The following is a 19,702-nucleotide window of genomic DNA, read 5'->3' as shown; positions in this document are numbered from 1 at the left end:
CGGGTTTTGTTTTATGTGATTGAAGATGGGCTGTAAATCAAAGAGTGATATTAAAAACGGCTACCTTAAAACTCTTCATATTGAACGGGTCAATGAATTTTGTTCACACATCATGACCAGAATCTTGAAGGTTATAATTTAATTCTATTCTAGTGTAGATTTGTATTTCCCGGTTCTATTTCGCCAAATAGACACTAGCTTAAGCTTACCTGATGGTAAGTGTCTGTCTGAATTATAAAACGGCTGTTATGCCCTTCAATTCGATACGTTCGATTGATTTGGAACAGAAACAGGTAGTATTAGCAGCTAGTATTAGCCGCTAGAACCACACAAGGGAAGATATACAAAAAGAAAAATTTATAAAAAAAATCACTAGCTGTACAAGGAATAATAATTACATCACTCACAATATATTCCTTACAAAATTGCCCGACAACAGACCGAAAAATCTCCAAAAAAACACACATCAAGGAAGTAAGAAAGTATCTGGATCCGGCAATCGTATCGTGTTACATCGAATCGGTAACAAATTGCGATATCGTAACGTGGGGTCACGCCCAGCGGGGGGCAGAGCGTTCTGTTTGCAAATAAACAGCCGGCAGTACCCCCGGGGTATACAATGCCCGTGCCGGAGTTACACAACCAGAGCCCGACAGTTGCAGCCGGTTGCACAATGACAAGCAGCGGGTCGCCGCGACACAGAGCGCGCTGGTGACGTTCTCACGTGAAGCAAACGACGCGTCTAGGGGAATCGTACGCAAGGCTCAATGTTTACACAGATTATTATCGATTTTTTTAATTATTATTATTATTTATTTATATTTCTTTAAAATCTAAATAATTACATAATATTTTTTAAAAAGGATATTAAAAATACAATTTAAAAAAAAAAACTATATAAAAATAGATTGCCGCTGATGGCGGTGTCTACGACACAAGCCACCAGTGGTTAGGACTCCAGAGTGAGAAACCTCCTCACAATGCGTGCAGTATCGAGGATCACTGCTTTCTATATTAGGCCCTTAGCCCAGCTGGATAACGAAAGTTTCATAAGGTGTTGATCGAAACTTTTCGCTATCAAACCGTACCGACACAACTATTGGTTATTATTATTATTATTATCCATAAATCGATGCCTCCAATGAACACTACGCTAACTCCAAATTCGTAGGCTTACAAGAGGAGCGTTTAATCGAAAAAAGTTGATAAAACCTTTATTATTGCAGATATATTTATGCCTTTTTCTTGTGTAACTAGCTGATTTACTCTTGCTTCGAACCCCATTAATAATGTATTGTAATACTTTTAAAATAGTGAAGCGATTTGCGTGAAAAACGAAAATTTAAAAATTTTGAGTTAGAGTAGTATTCATTGGTGGCATCGAGATTAAAAATAATTTTTTCCTTTAAAAAGTTAATAAACAAACTGTTGTCATATTTTTTTAAGCTGCGCGTGTTTATGTTTCACTCGTTCCACAAAACATTCGAAACAGTAGTTGACCACATTTTTCAAGGGATTTTCTATGTTTGCGTGTTACACAGTTGTTAGGTCGTCACGAACTAACATCATGTCTCACGCCTTCAATTCGAAATAACAACGGATATTAATTACGTTTTATGAGTTATGTAAAATATCGATTATTCCAATAATCTTAATAAATTTATTAAACAAAAACCTACAACTCTGTTCGAAGTCAAATACAATCGCTACCCTTCAAACAAAACATGAAAGTACTCGACAATTCTACCGGAGAATAAACTGTAACAAAGAAACAAGTAAATAAACAACGGTAAAAACACTTCGATAACAAAACAAAAACACTCCAACAAACATTTTTGACATTTCACTCAAGCACTCGATAGAGAGAGAAAAAAAAAACCATAATTTATTTACTTACAGCAGTCAAGAGCTTTTACCCTTTACGAATCGAAAAAAAACCACTCAAAACACATCAGGCTCTTTCGAGCTTTATTGCGTTGGACATAGAGTCGCGATGTGAACATACAGGGATGTGAATCGACATTTTTAAGCCCCAATGAACACGAAGAGTGTACATTCATGAGTTTTCGAGTGACAAATCGCATTATACAGCTAGTCCCGCACGCGCATTGTGGTTAAGCATTGTGGTGTCTTTTTTAAATATTTTTTTAATGCTTTATTTTTATTTTAAATAACTGTAAAACTTTATAATAACTGTTTATCTTTTTTCTTTACTCAGGACTATAATAGGAGTCCTCGCTCTATTTTAGTAAAAACTAAATTCAGCAGTATCTGCCGCCTTACTTCTATCTCGCCTTGTTCGGGATATAATAAATAAACTACAGAACACAAAGTCCAACTATCACCAATTAACTGCAATAGCTTTTGCTCGAGATTCGAAAAGCACGTGTAAAACCGATCCAAGGAAAATTAAACAAGAAATTTATGGATCAATTTCGTTTAAACACCAAATTGCATTTTGATATAAATACGAGCGAACCCAACAGACGTATTTTCCTAAATCCAAAAATTTGAATATTATTTTTTAATGTATTGGTATGCATTTCCAGTGGATCGAAATCTGTATCTAAATTATTATGTTCTTGAATTTACGGGAACTTCAAAATTTCATCAAAATCACTATATAAGAGGATATCACAATAGGAGAAGTTCACTAAAGTTACAGAAGAATCATTTATATTAAGATATTATTATTTTCTTTGCGCAAGTACACTAGTTTAATAGATGTGTCGAAAAAAGCCCGTTGATACTTCATCAACAGGACTCAAAGCTTAACCGAACGATATGTGCTAACAAACTATTAGCCATTTTATAAATACATAATTTCCGATAATTTATTTAAATTAACAATACGCTAAAACCAATACAAATACCAACCAAAGACATAGTAGACCAAAACACATTATTATGTGGCTCTCAAAGTTTTATACTTTGATAACATTATTTAATACTAAAATACTAAATACACACACAAATAATATACACACATAATATATACACACACACAAATAATATATATTATTATGAAGTTTAAAAAAACATTATTTTTTTAACAAAATTTGTAATTCACAAAATGTAGGACTCAAATATCAGGCTTATCAGCGCATGTACGTACGCACTGGTGCGCGCGTGGCACCGTTGCCATATAAAAATACTGGATGCGACTCGCATACATAACCACTGTGATACCATCAACATCGATATAAAAATCTTAAGTTGTATGGGACCTCTGAACTTACGTGTCTATGTTTTTTTTTTCTGTAATTGTGCACAGTATTACTTTTGTATCGTTTTTCATCGTTTGTATTTTAAAATGTATATGTAAATCATAATAAATTACATTCAATAAATGTATAATAATAGTCGTAATAATATATAATTAAAAAAAGCTCTGTGACAATGTCAGATAACAATGAATGATTACGAGTATACAGCATACGTTGATTCATAAAATATAAGTAGATCAAACATTTATGACATGAGTAAATCATTACATTAATTAATTAATATTACATCTACAATTGAACATTAACAATGTTAATTAAATTTATGATTACAATCGATTCCCTTTTTTTTATTTAATAAATAGATAGGCGAACGAATTCACGAATCACTTGCCGTTAGGTGGCTACCGAAGCACATCGATATCACGAGATGAATGCCGTCTCCTAACTTGAGACATGAGGCTAAATAGCGTAAAGTGTATGGCTAAAATCTGTGAGGCTAAAAATTGTATAGCTTAACGCGTGTCCCGATCTTGAAACCCAAACGAATGCGATGCGACAGATATGGGCAAGATTGTGATACCTACCCGAGCGAGCTTAGAGCTTACGCCGCGCTTGATACGACCGTACACCGGGCAACTTTTGCTTTAAGCCTTCACAAAAATCTGCATCTTAACAATGCATTCCCTTTATTGCACATTATATACTGTAGTGTCCACGAGAATATACAATATTCAATGTAATAATGAATATTTCTTGGATCCTTAATTGTAAGTTAAACCCGAATGCATAGGCAAAGGCATCTGTAACATAATTAAAAAAAAAATGAATTAAAAAGAAAAAAAAAAGAAAAAAATATATTGAAAGACTACATAAATTAAATATATTCATACGTAAAACGCATACCTAATGAACATAATCAATAATAGTTTCACGATTTAATGTCTCGTCTTTTTTTTTTTTTCATTATGTTATTGCTGCTACTTATGTGTTGTATACGTTACTTACTGCACAGTATGTTATTGCTATTAATTCATCATCATCATCATCATCAACAGCCCACAGTCGTCCACTGCTGGACATAGGCCTCTCCCAATCTACACCACTGAGCCCGGTCTGCGGCTCTCCTCATCCACTTCTTGCCGGTCACCGTGCACCGTTCTTGCTATTAATTCGAATGTTACGAATACTTTATATTTTTCGTGGTACATATTTCGACCAGACGTCCGCGAACACGAATAATGGATGAAGTGACAATAAAAAACGCGAGCTTAAATCCACAAAACTAGTTTTCATTATGTATAAGCCTCGCGAAAGCCCAAGAAAATGTATAATGACAATTTAAAATTAACAGTCGCATTGTGTTGGACGTGCATGTTGCCATATCCATATTCAACAGAGTCGGTTAGCGTTTCTGATATGACCGATCACCATGCCACTCGGTCCACTGATAAACACTGACCCGACCTTGTTCAAAAGTAATTGTGCATCTGTTAATTAAGTCATTGAAGTTTGTTTGTCACAAAAAATCAAACGTTAAAAGAATCGACAGTTAAAGATATTTAAAATCGGAGGACATCCATGATGTTTCCTTTTAGCTATTCGTTTTATGCCACCGCAAATTGAAACGAGAAATTAAATTAAAATAACTAAATGAGACTAAATTTCCTACAAAATATTGATCGCTTGCTTATTGTAAGTATCAAATTCAAATATGTTCATTTTTAAGACCAACAAAATAAAATAAGTCCCATAAATTTATCGAATTGTTATATTACATTTTGTGTTCTCACACGTAAAAATGTGATAACAAAATAACTCATGAGTGTCATTACCTTGAAATATGTATTACGCAGTTTTCCAAAGTGCTATCACGCCTCGATTATTTGGAGTTAACGAATAAGGCAAGATGTATTAAGTAATATGGTCATATAATCTACGTTATTATGTAATTTGAAGGAATTATTTAAAGTTTATTTCATTTAATAACATTTTCAAATTGTTACATAAAATTAAATGGTATTATTAATTGAGAAGGGATATTGTTTTTAAACTAAAACAACAACATTGATTTTCTTCTTCGTAAATATGAAAAATCGTAATTACTGTCTGAAAATAAAACTAGAAAAACATTAATATTTGAAGCATTCGTTAATCTAATATAAGAAAGTCTAGACTGAACAAACAGTCGTTGAAAATCATGAAAATTACAGGAAAATGAACTCTAACTCACAAAAGATACGCCTGGAATACTTTGAAACAGGTTTTTACCGCTACAAGATTTTACACCTAACCGTGCCAAAGTAACGTTATTATAATAACATAACCAGCTAACACAATTAGGTAAAGTGGTTTTTCAAATAATGTAAGTAAGAAGGGTCGAAAAATAATTACTAAAAGATAAAAATTAATCAAATTTCATTGCTTTAATAGCGTTGATAGAATGACATACTTGCCTTGAGATAAAATCATGATGATCATTGTGGGATCAGTCTCATTTAAAAAAATATATAATTGTGTATTTTGTAATTAGCCGAGTATCCATCGAGCACTTAGAGAAGCTGGAATATAAAAATTAAAAATCAACCAACACAAGTCCGTTCTAAAGATTCAAGATTCTCTGGCTCCGCGAGTGAAATGGCCAACCCTTGCTTGACCCAGACAACTCCCAACCCTCCCATCATCACAGTGTATAAAAATATGATATAAAATATTCACAAAAAAATATATTCGAAAACGGATCGTTAAGAAAATGGTTTATTGTTGCACAAAACTCGTGAAGGAAGTGAGCGATAACAAAACGCATTGTGATATATTGTAAATCGCTCAATCAAAAGCGAAACCACAATGTTTACAAAAACATTTTGACCTACAAACAGCAGATGGCATGGCGGAAACGTTCTTTTTTTTCTTCATTTTACAAGTCAACCTCTTGTGCGGTTGTAATAAGGGTGCTCCATAACAAAGCAAGGAGACGACAGTATGATAACATTTAAAACACGTATTTTAAATTATACCAGCAAACTACGTTTTGGGTCGAAACTTTCATAATTTTACTAAGTGAGCTATAGCTTTGCTATTTGCGTTATAAAACGTTTTCTTTATTGTTATTTTCTGATTTAAATCCTAAAAGTTGTCTTACTGTCTCATACTTAGGTATTTATAAATATTTTTTCAAGCATTGCCGACAAATAGATGTTGACAATTTTACATTGTGCGACCGATCGCATTGTGTGTTTGACGTCTGTATGCGTTCTGCGGTGCTCGTTCCGTTGTGAACACAATTGATTTATTCGCCGCGTTCCTAATGTTCACGGGCCACTATCGCAACTAGATCAGTTTATATTTGACTATTATGCTTGAATACGACCCAGTGAATTACAATAGCGTGTGTTTAATTTTTGAAAGATTAGAATTTCTTAATTCGAAATCTTTGATAGTTTTGTTAAGGAACATTTCGGTTCCACGTACTTTTTAATTCAGTAATAAAAATATATTTTGTACTATAATATTTACTAAAATATTTTCTTTCTCACCAATAACGAACTTCTTTATGTTTTGATATCGAATAATAAAATATATTAATTTACTATGAAATTGCACACTATCTACATTAATTTAAGGACCTTTAATTACCTAATCTGGTACATTTTATAGTACTAAGGCAACATTAGGCTGTGGACTGGCAACACTGGTAGAAATGAGTTAGGAATTGGACTTTTTGGCGGGAGCGCGAGGAATGAAGTTGTGTGATTTGTTTTATTTTGTATTTTAGTGTTTCTTCAAGTTTAAATGTGTAATAACGGTGGTTTATTAACTATTTAATAGCTCTGAAAGTGCACAAATGTGGGAAAATGAAACAAAGTCGCTGGACGTAGCTTCTCTGGATCATCCAAAAAGCCCACTGAAAAAATTTCAGTAAATGACCACCATTTTACTGAGATTATATTTCATCCCATATCATCTCTTATCATTTCATTTAATTTCATCCCAGTTGATTAATGTCTTAAATTAATCATCTTCATTCCATTTCATTTCATTTCATTCCATATTATCATTTTTCATAAAAATAAGAATATAAATTAAAATAAGACATGACTTAAAGGTCTTAGTTACCAGGTCAAAAGTGAGTTAGGAATTTTCGCATGTCACCGTGAACAGCTCGGGCGGCACGTGTACACGCAGTGTCCGATAACCGGACGAACTCAGGATGACCCGGACGCAAATATCAGTGCTGATACAAGCATGCTCACTTTACTATAAGTCTTACGAAGGAAAATTATTCAAACTAGTGGTACCGCAGTAGTCCGCGAAATTCGACTTTAATCAATTGAAATTTTATGTTTAAACATTATTATGGTTCTATTCTCAAATAATATAATATTATACTTATATAATATAATCACAGATTTCGCCAAAGCTACACTATACATAAATAATAATAAAGACAAACAATATTCATTTATTCTCAATTTGACCACAGAGTTTAAGCACTAACAAAAATTTGACAATTGACAATAAACAAAGAGTATATTTATATAAATGTGTTGTGTCAAATACATGGTAGTGTGTGTAAGGTTTTCCTTATTGATTTAATGTATCTTTTATGCATTATTTAAAAAAAACATTAGCATCGTGCACTTCTCTATTTTCTCTTTAAGTGTGGAAAATTTCATAGTCCTCCGTCCGCGCAATTTTCGTAGAAAGGGATACAAAGTTTTTGCTCCACGTATTATAATATATAGATACAGCGCATAAATTAACACGCTTACGGCTAAATTCAATTTACTAGTAATACAAATTGTCAAAAGAGGAAGCTAGCTGTCATGCGTCTCACGAATGCTATGATGAATGTTTATGACTTTTTCGTTGCGTAAATGGAAGTGACCACATCATTTTTACCGTAGATTAATAACAAAACTGCATTTGTACATCACTACATAGTATAAAGCAAAGTCGCTTTCTCTGTCCCTATATCTGTCTGTCCCTATGTATGCTTAAATCTTTGAAACTACGCAACGGATTTTGATGCGGTTTTTTTAATAGATAGAGTGATTGAAAAGAAAGGTTTATATGTATAATAACATCCATTAAATAGTGGAGAAATCAATAATAAATTACAGTTTCCGAAACGAAGCGAGGGCTGGTCGCTAGTCTATATAATATAAATGAATTAACTACGATTAAATCCTTTGCTTGTCAACGCGATCTTTTAACGTTTTTATTATTCTTTTAACGATCTTTAGTGTTAAGTTTCAAAAATATACAATTTCTTTTCTTGTTAAGTTCCAGTGGTAAAACTAAAAAGACAATGTCGAGAAAACTAATCTGGATCTTGTGGTGTCAGTGGTTGTGGTCGAATTTCAATTACTGGGCGAACACCGGTCGAAATAAAAATACTAATGTAATAAAGAACTAAACAACGATACGAGGAGCAGACGCAAAAAGCACAATTAGCTAGTTATTATTATTTTACTTGAATAGCCTTTTATTGTAATTCTTTATTTCAGCATTTTAAACAACCTCTTAAACTAATTAAAATTGGCTAATGTTTTCAAGCATCGAAACAGAAGCCAAAATATCAGACGTAACAAATTATGTAGCTGTCATAGAAATTCACAAAGAAATGACGTATGCAATATGTGAATGAAAAACATATTGTTAAATATCACAACTAATTTATATATAATTGTTCAATTTACTAGTGGTAGGGCCTCTGGTGAGTCCGTATGGTTGGTACAACCACCCTGCCTATTTCTGCCGTGAAGGAGTAATACGTTTCGGTTTGAAGGATGGGGCAGCCGTTGTAACTATACTGAAACCTTAGTACTTATATCTCAAGGTGGGTAGCGCATTTACGTTGTAGATGTCTAGGGGCTCCAGTAACCACTAACACCAGGTGGGCTGTAGTTCGTCCACTTAGATGGATGCAGGCAACAAAAAAAATAAAAAGTAATAAATTCTGCCTGCGTGCTCAGGGTATGTAATCATTTTGAATTACATTAAAGGAATTTGCCTTTTCCGTAATTCAATTGAAAGAATTCCACGAGGGTCATAGGGGACGTTCAGGTTAATGAACATCGCACTATCAGTTTGAAAACGCTAAATAAAATACCTCGTGCGAGTCAAAACGAGGTCAAACACACTGATGTGGTGGTCGGGCGACGTGAGACCACTACAGATCTGAATCTAGTCAGAATACACGTTTAGATAATACTGATGATGTCATTGAGTTATGCTTCAAGATCTATGATTACCTGGACATTCGTATTGTGGACGCCTAGTTCTTATTTTTTTTTGTTTTCTAGTTGTACGTACTGATGAACTATTTAATGTATTATAGAATCACTAAAATTATTATTAGATACATTATTGTCTATGAAGACAGACCAAGTTACCCATAGATTATACACTTAATATATTTGAGATAGATGCGCAACTCTCATTTTTATTTTTGCTTTAGTTAGAGCCCAGGACAGCAGGCGTCGCTGCTGTCGATTATTAGTCTCCCTACCCCCCACCAGGTGGCTTTTTTAGTAATTTTAATATTTTTTATAATTAACTCTCTTTATGAAAAAATCTTATCGTTTAGAATCGCTGAAATTCCCGATAGTTCTTATGAAATATTAAAGAACGTTTGATTGTGTTCAGCATTCTAATCGATAAGACCTTTTCATACAGAGAGAAAACAGTTTTTTAAAATAAAAAGCTGTAATTCTCTGTAAGCTATTTAATTTCCCTATATTACAAACAATTTACTGTTAAAAGATAGTATGAACGTACAATTGTATAAAATTTCGAATAACAATAACTCCTCTAGATTAATCCTACTAGAGTACTTAATAACATTAAATCGAAAGTTATCTAAAAGTTAAATAAGTCTAGATAATCAAATCATTCCATCTCAATTAAGTCATTCGTGCGAAATATAAACATGTCAGCTTTCCATTACAAACATAGTAGACAATTTGAATTAAATTTAATAAATTTGTTTCACAATGATAGCAGTTCTTGCTTAAAGTTGATCATGACAGATCATGACCTTGTACGAAAATCTTACATCTATAAACACTACCTATGCTTCGTCATACAATAATTGTCATTTAAACTAGCATTGTAGAGATAATACACACACTAAAGTGAATACTAAATTATTCTTAGCACTCTTATAAATATTTACACATAAGAAACAATTAACCCACAATTGTTCATAATATGTGACATTTTGTTCTGCACAAAACGTTTTTTACATAATTTGAAAGAAAAAAAATGTGGAAAAATTGTAATGATGATTTAAAGTACTCTTAAATATTGATAGTTTGTACTTAATGACGCTTATAGAAATCCTAGACATGATTACAATAGTTATAGTTTTATTTCCCTTCTAATTTATTTCTATTCTAACGTTTCTGACGCTTTAGCTTTGGTAATACTAGATGAAACAAACAGCAGATTGAAAGAAAATCATCTTAAAGTTAATTACATTCATTGCAAACCATTAGTTTGAATTTTGTTACAAAAGAAACTGATGTTCGTTACATGCAAATGAATTATAAACATACACATGCAAACATAAAATGTAAATTTATCTTTTAATCCAAATTAAATGTACATTAATATTACATCTAAGAAAGGGTTTCGAAAATTTTTATTGCCCTCAACGGCAGACGAGTACGCAGCCCGGCTCGTGATAAGTGGTCACCAGTGCTTATAAACTTTAGCGGTGCCATAGGGGTCGCTGTCTATCACTTAAGTTTTAATAAATTTTTAATATACTCAGTCACAAGCATATTGATTTCACATAATGAAAATGTAAGAAACGTAATCATGTTTGGGCATTTTCGTTTATATCTGCTCATACAGAAAACACGACTTAGCTAAGATATTCCACAATAATGCTTTTGAATTACCATTAATTAAAATCATCTTCTTGTAGAATTTACAAAAGGTTATTTACAAAAATTTATATCAGTGTTTTCATATATTACTAACTTACTAATTACAACAACTATTCAAATGTAATATACTATAACTATAAGAACTAAGCAACCTATTTTAAAACAAAATTGGTATCAATTTAGTTCATATGAACTATTTCAATTATTAATTTATAAATTATATCATATTTAAAAAAAAATTAAGATCCCTTGTGAGTTCACATTCCTTGCTGAATCAGTTCTTCTTCTGAAAAGGAGAAACAAAGTATCTTAAGTATGTAACAAATATTGAAAAAATACGACCATGAAAAATTGAGTGTTAATCTAATCATACTTACATAACCTTCTGCTTCAAATATAGTGCATCAATCTTAATTTTCATGTTTCAGACATTTTATGTGCTCCTTATAATTTTTCCATAAAATTTTGTCATTATCGAACATTTGTCTACAAAAAAATTTATATATATATATGGTAGAAGGATGAACGTGGTCACAGGCCACTTGGTGTAACTAGGTTATCAAACACCAGAAAACAAAAGGTGAATGCCATCATCTAACTTTGGATGTGAGATCAATTGTGCTGTATTTTATTTAAATAGGAAACCATGACTGCTTCCCAACAGAAATAAGCAAGATGGTGATACACATCGGTATAACTTTACAATATGCCCTATAGTAAAAATATTCTATTTTACCACCAAGAAATCAAAATGATTTATAATTATACTAACCAAGTTAATTTAACAAAATCATTTATTTTCTATATTTTTTGTTATAATAATAATATAATCTCATAGATAAAAGAATTAATGTCTAAATTGTTTTCAGCTAAATCATGCATGCAGGCAGTACATCCAGTAAAAATCTTTGATTAAAATTTTTTTATAATATATCCTGATACATATTTCTTTAATTCAGCATAAATCAAACAATCGCTACTTTTTAATTGACCCACCACTAATATCAATTGCTCAGTATCAATAGAATAATCTATTTTGAGAATGTCATTAGACTTCTGATTGAAAAACTTTGTAAAGATTTTCATTGGATTAGTGTTGTCTTTCTCACAATTCGCTCCTAGAGAATGAGGTGAACCAAAATTATTAATGAGCAATGTTTTAAAAGCACTAATAAATTGACTACAATTATGATTAATATTTCTAAAACCGTTACTTCTATTACTACTAAATAAATTCTCCAATGGATCTTGATTCAAATTTCTAGTTAGTAAATTGCAGATATTGTGGTATTGATTTAAAAAATGCCACAATTCTTTAAATACTTTGATGTTATGGATCCAGTTTTGGATTGAAAGAATTGATTTGTGTTTAATATTTACTACATTATTTTTTATAACAACTGATTTGAATTTAATAGACTCTAATATAGGCAGTAAATCATGCCATAAATTAAAATGAGGAGAATTTCTTTTTAAGCAGTTTTTGTATTGTTTTGGAGAATTTTGATAAGAATGACCATTAAATGAATCAAATAATTTGTCAAATTATAATTTGAGCTCCTCTAAAATTCTGAAAAGAAAAGTGTATAATTCAAAATCAAATATACTTGACAAACTATTCAAATATGGGTTTTAGTCATGAATAGTTTTATGTTCAGTATTAGAGTAGTTTATTAAAAAAGACAGATATTGGCACCTACTTCTGTATGATACACTTTCAATTTTTGTCATATTATTCATACTTGAAGTCAGCACAATTCCACTCAACAACTGTGGCTGATCAATTTCGATGTGAGCTGCATAATTTTGGTCTGAAATATTTACAAACAAATAAATTAATATTGTTATAAGTCTATTTGATGGTAGTATGAAGCACTTTTCAAAATGTCTGTTGCAAAGGCGAATGTTGTTATACATTTATTTTTCACTGTTTTCCTGAGATTCTGCACTTAGTACAGATTTCCATTTATTAAATCTCTCAATTTGTTCTATTATCAAACTTCATTCAAATATATAATTAATAATATTTCTGTTAGCAAATGATATAGCGGGAAAATAGTGCAAACTCACCGTTACCAAGGCATCCGAAATAAAATTTCATTCTTGATCTTCGAGGCATGCTGACTATTAATAATAAACTTTCTGTAAGTAATGAAAACAATATACACAGGCATACGAAACTTTATCGAAGAAAAAGTATTGGAGCCAAGTTATGTCTAAAGAGAATTCGAAACAGTTTCTTAATGCCTAATCGTCTAATATTCTCACAAACAAAAAGTTGCTCCAAATTGATACTAAATCGTAAAATAGTTCACAAACCGAGACCAAACCAAAAACGATTTAAAAAATTAAAGCGTCAGGTACGCCATTTTGAAAACTACAAACTACTACAAAGTCGCCAATCCAAAGTAAAATATTTCTAAAATTTGGTTTTAGAAGCAGTTTATTTCCATGATACTGTTTATTTTCCTAACAGAAATATCATTTAATGTAACATAAGACATGTTGGATTTTTGTTAAAAATAAAAAATATTGATAAGTACGGTTTATGTTTCTAACATATATTTTTTTTGTTTCTGAAATAATTCCAACTTCTACCAACGATAGCATTTTTTATTGAGTCAGAACTCATATCTGCCATCTAGTGAGTTTATTAGATCATTAATGCCTAAACGTTACAAAAATGACGTCGCCACAGGAGTAAGATGACGCTAGTTGTATGTTATTTTCCTTTGTATGGGAGTTGCACCCCCCTGAAGTTACCGCAAGTCGCGTCTAATTCGGTAAACGTCCGTTTCAAACCATGTTTAGGAAGGGCATATCCATAACGTTCTAGAAACACCGTTGACAGATTTCAAATTCTGACAGTTCCTCGCGATCGAGGTGGTCAATACGACACTAAGCACAGAGAACGACACGCGAAACGTGCCAAAGATTACATTAAATTTCCTTTCTTAGATGAAGAACGCGTTGTCAAAACAATTTGGTCACAAGGTTAGAACTATCGCAGAATTCATTTTTTTAAGGGATTTTATAACCTGGTAACTAAGACCTTTAAGTCAAGTCTTATTTTAATTTTAGTAAAAACTTTTTTTAAATGATATTATGAAATGAAATGAAGTTGATTAATATGAAACATGGCATGAAATGAAAACGAAATGAAATTGAATGAAATGAGATGATATGGGATGAAAGATAATCTCAGTAAAATGGTGGTCATTTACTGAGACTTTTTCAGTGAACTTTTTGGATCCCAAGAAGTTACGTTCAGCGGCTTTGTTTCATTTTCCCACATTTGTGCACTTTCACAGATACTAAACAGCTAATAAACCACCGTTATTACACATTTAATCCTGAAGAAACACTAAATAGACAAAATAAAACAAATCACACAACTTCACTCCTCGCGTTCCCGCCAAAAGGTCCTCGCAGAATTCAATAGTACAAGAACAAGGGTGAGGATGCCCGCAGTCATGCAGTGGAGAAGGTACTTTCTTAAGCCAACTAAAGTAGAGACTAGGCAGAGTCAAACACGCAATCACCCCACGGATAAGAGCACACTGGCTATTACGAACGAGATTGGTCGACCCTAAGTAAAGGGAAATCTATACAAATATATAAATCTACAGTGGTTTTTACGGATGTTCCGTTATAACTTCTGAACCGTGCATCCGATTGACTTAAAACTCGGTATCCATGTAGAAAATACATGTGCTTAATGGATAGGCTAATATTTGTATGAGTGTTGGACTCCCTATACCAGTTGCGGGGGCGTTAATGATGAGAATCTTTGTGGGGCTGAGAAATAATAATATTAATTTTAAATGCCCAACGAAGCAGACGGGTACAGCTAGTATAATTATAAAAACGTTGAAAGTATTTGATACGAACTACTTATGTGTTAGATCGGTCTTTTGTCTTATCCGAGTGCAAAAGCCGCATAATCTGTGTGACACGGTGGTAATTCATTAGTGTTATGCGAATAGCTTTCAAAATCATGGACGAACTGTTCCGTTTGCATTCATATGCCTACGTGAGAAGTCGTTCTCATGGCAGATGCATATTAATTTCAAAATGCTTTTTAAATGACCAACGTTTCGCTCATTTAATATTTAAATTACATACAAACGCTGTTCATAAAAAAACTGTAGGCGTATTTTTTTTTTTAATTAAATGATCTATATAGTGTGGCCTTAATATTAAAATTGAGAGAATTGAGAAATTCTGTTAAAGACTTAAGAGAGTAAGCCAAAATGGCTACATATAACCATCCAGTCTATTTCCACCAAAAAGCAGTCATCCGCGTCGGTTTGAAAGACGTGACTGCCGTTATACAGTGACACTAATGAGACATCGACCTCATGTCTCAGGTTGGGTTTTTGCGATGTGATAATATCGATGGGCTCCGGAAACCACTTACTAACATTTAAAACTTCGCAATCGAGGATTTTTTGTGCACATTTAATTATCTAGCAGTAGTCTAGTAGGTACTAGTCGTTCTTCTACTTCTGGTAGTGCATATTTGCATATCTGCATATCATATCACATCATATCATATCATATCATGCCATATCATATCATATTATATCATAATACTCTTTTTTATTACGAGCCATGCGAGTATTCTAATTCAATTCATTCTAATTCATTCATTAGTTGTTTGCTAGACCAACTTCTAGATTCACGTATCACAATTGCGACATTCCCAAATGTGTTTTATAAAACAAAGCGAATGCGTGGTCGTGTGAATTTTGGCCGCACCGTCGACCGTTTCCCAGCTAGACAGTAAATTCACTAATGCGAATGTGATGCCACGTTGTGTGAACCATTGTACACATACAGCCGTAATACATAGAAAAATACTATTGCGAATCAGACTAACGATCTTTGAATGAAGCGCTGCTAAAAGTCAAGTTATGAGTCACTTGGATTTAAATTTTTCAATATATATATATATATTTTTTTTTTTTGGAGCCTATTTTTGTGTTATAATGTGGCTTTTAATTTAGTTTTATAGACGTACAGATCCCCATCTGGTGCTAGGAAATAGCCGCATTGAATTTTAAAATATATTATTCCTTCCGCCTTAAGCATGGCTTTGCTGCTGATACAGACATGATAATGGTTTGAATTCTTGTGGATTTTATTACAAGTATAAAGTGTTAAGTACGAAGTATCTTTTATGAGGGACAAGGTCAAATAGTGTCTAGCTGTAAGCGGATAATTAAAAACCAATCGATATATTGCTAGCGTAGCAAGTGGTGTGATTTTTTTCTTTACCCATTCGCTGGTAACCTAAGAGGCTATTCCAACTACGCCCGGACGGGTAGGTGAGCTCACGGACTCAACCAGAGTTTGCTAACACTAGCCCTAGCAAGAGCAGTGCTTCGCAGAATCTACCACCGGATCGGAATCGCGACTCACTGAGAAGATCCGACGAAAAATTCAGTGAACTAGTGGTATGATAAGAATGTATGTAGCAGTTGTAAATGGAGTGAAGTGTACTGAAATGTTTTTTTTTTAATATTAAAAATTGTGGAATCTATCCTTGAAATAACTTCTTCAATGGCGCCACACAAATTCATCGCTTTTCGTGAGTCTAACTTCTCCTTTTCCATTCCTCTACATTCACACGAGTTATACAAATCTGAAACTTTTAAACTTTTAAACGTCTCCCATTTTATTGGATTAAAAGGCCGAATTTTAAACTGTATGACTCACATTATTATTATTGTATTTTAATACGTTATACTATTATATTATCAATGAGGTAAACTGCCAACTAAAATTATTTGTAAACAAACAGGAAACCTGATTATTCAAAACGGACACGAAATATTTGAGTAAATAAGGTTTATAATTCTTTGTCAGTCAAAATGTACATACCGTCTTACGTTATGAATCATAAAAAAAATGTCAAAAAAACATACCACAACACATAGCACAAACTAAACGTTATACAATAATGAATTACATAAATAGTATCGATTTATTACAATTGTTAATATAAATTGAAGCGAACGAATTAATTTACATTCGAAATAACTTCTTAGGTTCCAAAGTGCCGAAGTAATGAAGTTTTTCGATAAAATCAAATAATAATTAATTTTCTCTACAAAGGCTACTTTCGACGTCTACCGAAAATTGAACCTTGAAACACAGACGAATAAAGATTATTTTACATATCTATAAATAGCAAACCATTGATAGATACGAGCAAGTTATAGTTATCATTCTCCTGCCTTTCTCCCAGTCACCTGAGGTTTGGCGCAACATGTTTACTCCTTCTTCCTTCCTTTCTCCTCTTACACATATCGTCTTTCACGCAATCCATCCATTTCTTCTTAGGTCTACCTCTTTCTCTATATCCTTCCACATTCATAGTTAACACTCTCTTACCAACCTCATTTTCATTTCATCGTAAGTTACAGCATAGGTTCATTGTGTAGTTGTTATTAGTAAAAATCATAGCAGTCATATATTAGTTTTAATTTTTATCGATAACACTGTTTTTAAATACACTATACAAAACAGATATTCCACTGGTGGCGACTTATAACTGAAGCCAACAGTGGATAGGGCTCCAGGGTGAGAAATCTCCTGACGATAAGTACAAATTCAAGAATGACGCTTTCTGCACCATGCCATTAACTTAGTTGAATAGTAAAAGCTTCTTAAGCTAGTCGAAGCTTTATTAGTACAAGACAAGCACTGCAGTAGACTGTACAGGCTTGTATAGCGCGGAAACAAACAACGGTATTAATTCCAAACGAAATATAACAAATATAAAATTTTTGTTTATATAATTAATCATCATCATCATCATCATTCCTTCCTATTACCCACTACTGGGGTGTAGGGCTCGAATCATTTTTTTCCATTTACATATTACAATTAATACTTTAAGTATTTCAATACCTATCCAATCGAGATCGAAATCCAATCGAAATAATAAATCGTAATTTCGGATCTGTCCATGGCAAGTTGAACTAAAACTTTTAACTAGGTTATCCTGGTCATGGTATTAGATCAAAGTAATAAAATTATTGTATTATCATGGGTCTTGGGATACATGTAAAAATTATAAAATTAATCGGGCATCTTGAGGTTGGTGATAATTACGTTGATCCCGTTAAATAAACTGTTACAGGTCAAGCTAGCATGAACGCGTTACAATGTTATATACGCGATACGTCTTTTATTTTAATCGGTTGCCGACGGGCTTATCCGCAAAAGAGACCTTCTCGTTTACCTATGACGATAAGCGTTGGGTGAGCCGGGGTCACCACGCCGGCCGAGTGTGCACGCACACACAAACCTAATCGCGCTGTGTACTCGCCGATTACAATACATTACCGCCATTTCAATTAATCGTAATACATTATCGATGTTTTTAGTCAACATTCGGAAACTTTTGTAACCGGATGCGAATGATAGCGCGTGCATACTTTGTTGCTTCGGACGACGTCAAGCACGAAAACGATGTCTCGATCACGCGCCCGATGATGACCGTCCGGGAGCCAGGGCACTGATAACATTGTAACACATGTTATTTATTTTAACAACGACCGTGAAACGACCTGGTCGCGACCGCTTGTCTTCGTTTTCGAATTTTAAAATTGTGATTACGTTTTATGACAATTATTTTTAAGCTATTGCATAGCTTTTATCGCGGGCCTTGAGCGCGGCGACTGAATCAAGAAATTCCGTAACGAAAATAACCTGACACCCCCACTACGCCTACTATGTAGCTCGCGTTCAACACATTCACACGTTGTGCTGGTGTAGTGTTTGTGAATAAGCGCGCGGCGTGATGTCGCACTGCATGAGCATCATGAAAAGTCTACCCATCTCTCTCTCACGCGGTCTAGCTTATGAGTGTGAAGGGGACAGTTAATGTTTTGCTTTTGTTAATGTTTATAAATATAGCGTGGTCTTATTTTTATTATTGTTTTAATATTAAATTATTATTGTCTAATTGTAATTGCATAAGTTGATAAAAAATGCTTTGCAATAGCTTTACCGCGTCAGTCCCCGAGTATCACACGTCTTTTTTTTTAGACAGCATTTATATGGTGGGCAGCGCCTTGGCTCTGCCCCTGGCATTTCTGAAGTCCATCGGCGACAATAACCACTTACCAACAGGTGGGCCGTATGCTCGTCTGCATACACGAGCAATAAAAAAAAAGACAGATCTAGATAATACTGAGTTCGGTCATTTTTCAAGTAAACAATTTTGTTCCTGCCATATTCAGATGCTTTTTTCCCTGCTTAATCGCTAGTAGCTTTGAGGGACTGTTCCGAATTCGCCGGGCTGGGTCAAGTGCAATACTAATGTCTTCAACTTATTTTCCTAACTAGCCTTCCTCGCGGTTTCTATTCCAAGTGGTGACACGCGACGATTCAAGACAAACAGTTTGCACCAAGGCATACACTACTTCGCACATCGCTGTGGTGGTAAAAAGTTGATTATTTGCATAATTAATCGTGAACGAGTTTCCAATACGTAAAGAAGACCTAAAAACGGTGCTCGATATCACTAGTGTCGTAACTCAGTCGATCCAGGCTCGACTCCGGTCT

The 19,702-nt window shown here is 33.3% G+C and overlaps 1 protein-coding gene and 1 long non-coding RNA gene across 5 annotated transcripts in view; both read right to left on the bottom strand.

Annotated features, from left to right (window-relative positions):
• Positions 1-19,702, bottom strand: part of Bmap-A (apterous A) — a 134,822-nt gene that overhangs the window by 76,287 nt on the left and 38,833 nt on the right. The gene's annotated exons all lie outside the window — the stretch shown is intronic.
• Positions 5,531-17,023, bottom strand: LOC134201837 (uncharacterized). Its single transcript, XR_009977096.1, has 5 exons — positions 13,193-17,023; positions 12,823-12,933; positions 11,500-11,608; positions 9,482-11,408; positions 5,531-5,785 (listed from the first exon to the last, which is right to left on the bottom strand). It is a non-coding gene; the product is annotated as an uncharacterized LOC134201837 (long non-coding RNA).

This window comes from Bombyx mori, chromosome 1, assembly GCF_030269925.1.
Source record: "Bombyx mori chromosome 1, ASM3026992v2".
NCBI lineage: Eukaryota > Metazoa > Arthropoda > Insecta > Lepidoptera > Bombycidae > Bombyx > Bombyx mori.
Note: the sequence above shows the minus strand (reverse complement) of the source record. Positions and strands in the feature narration are given on the sequence as shown.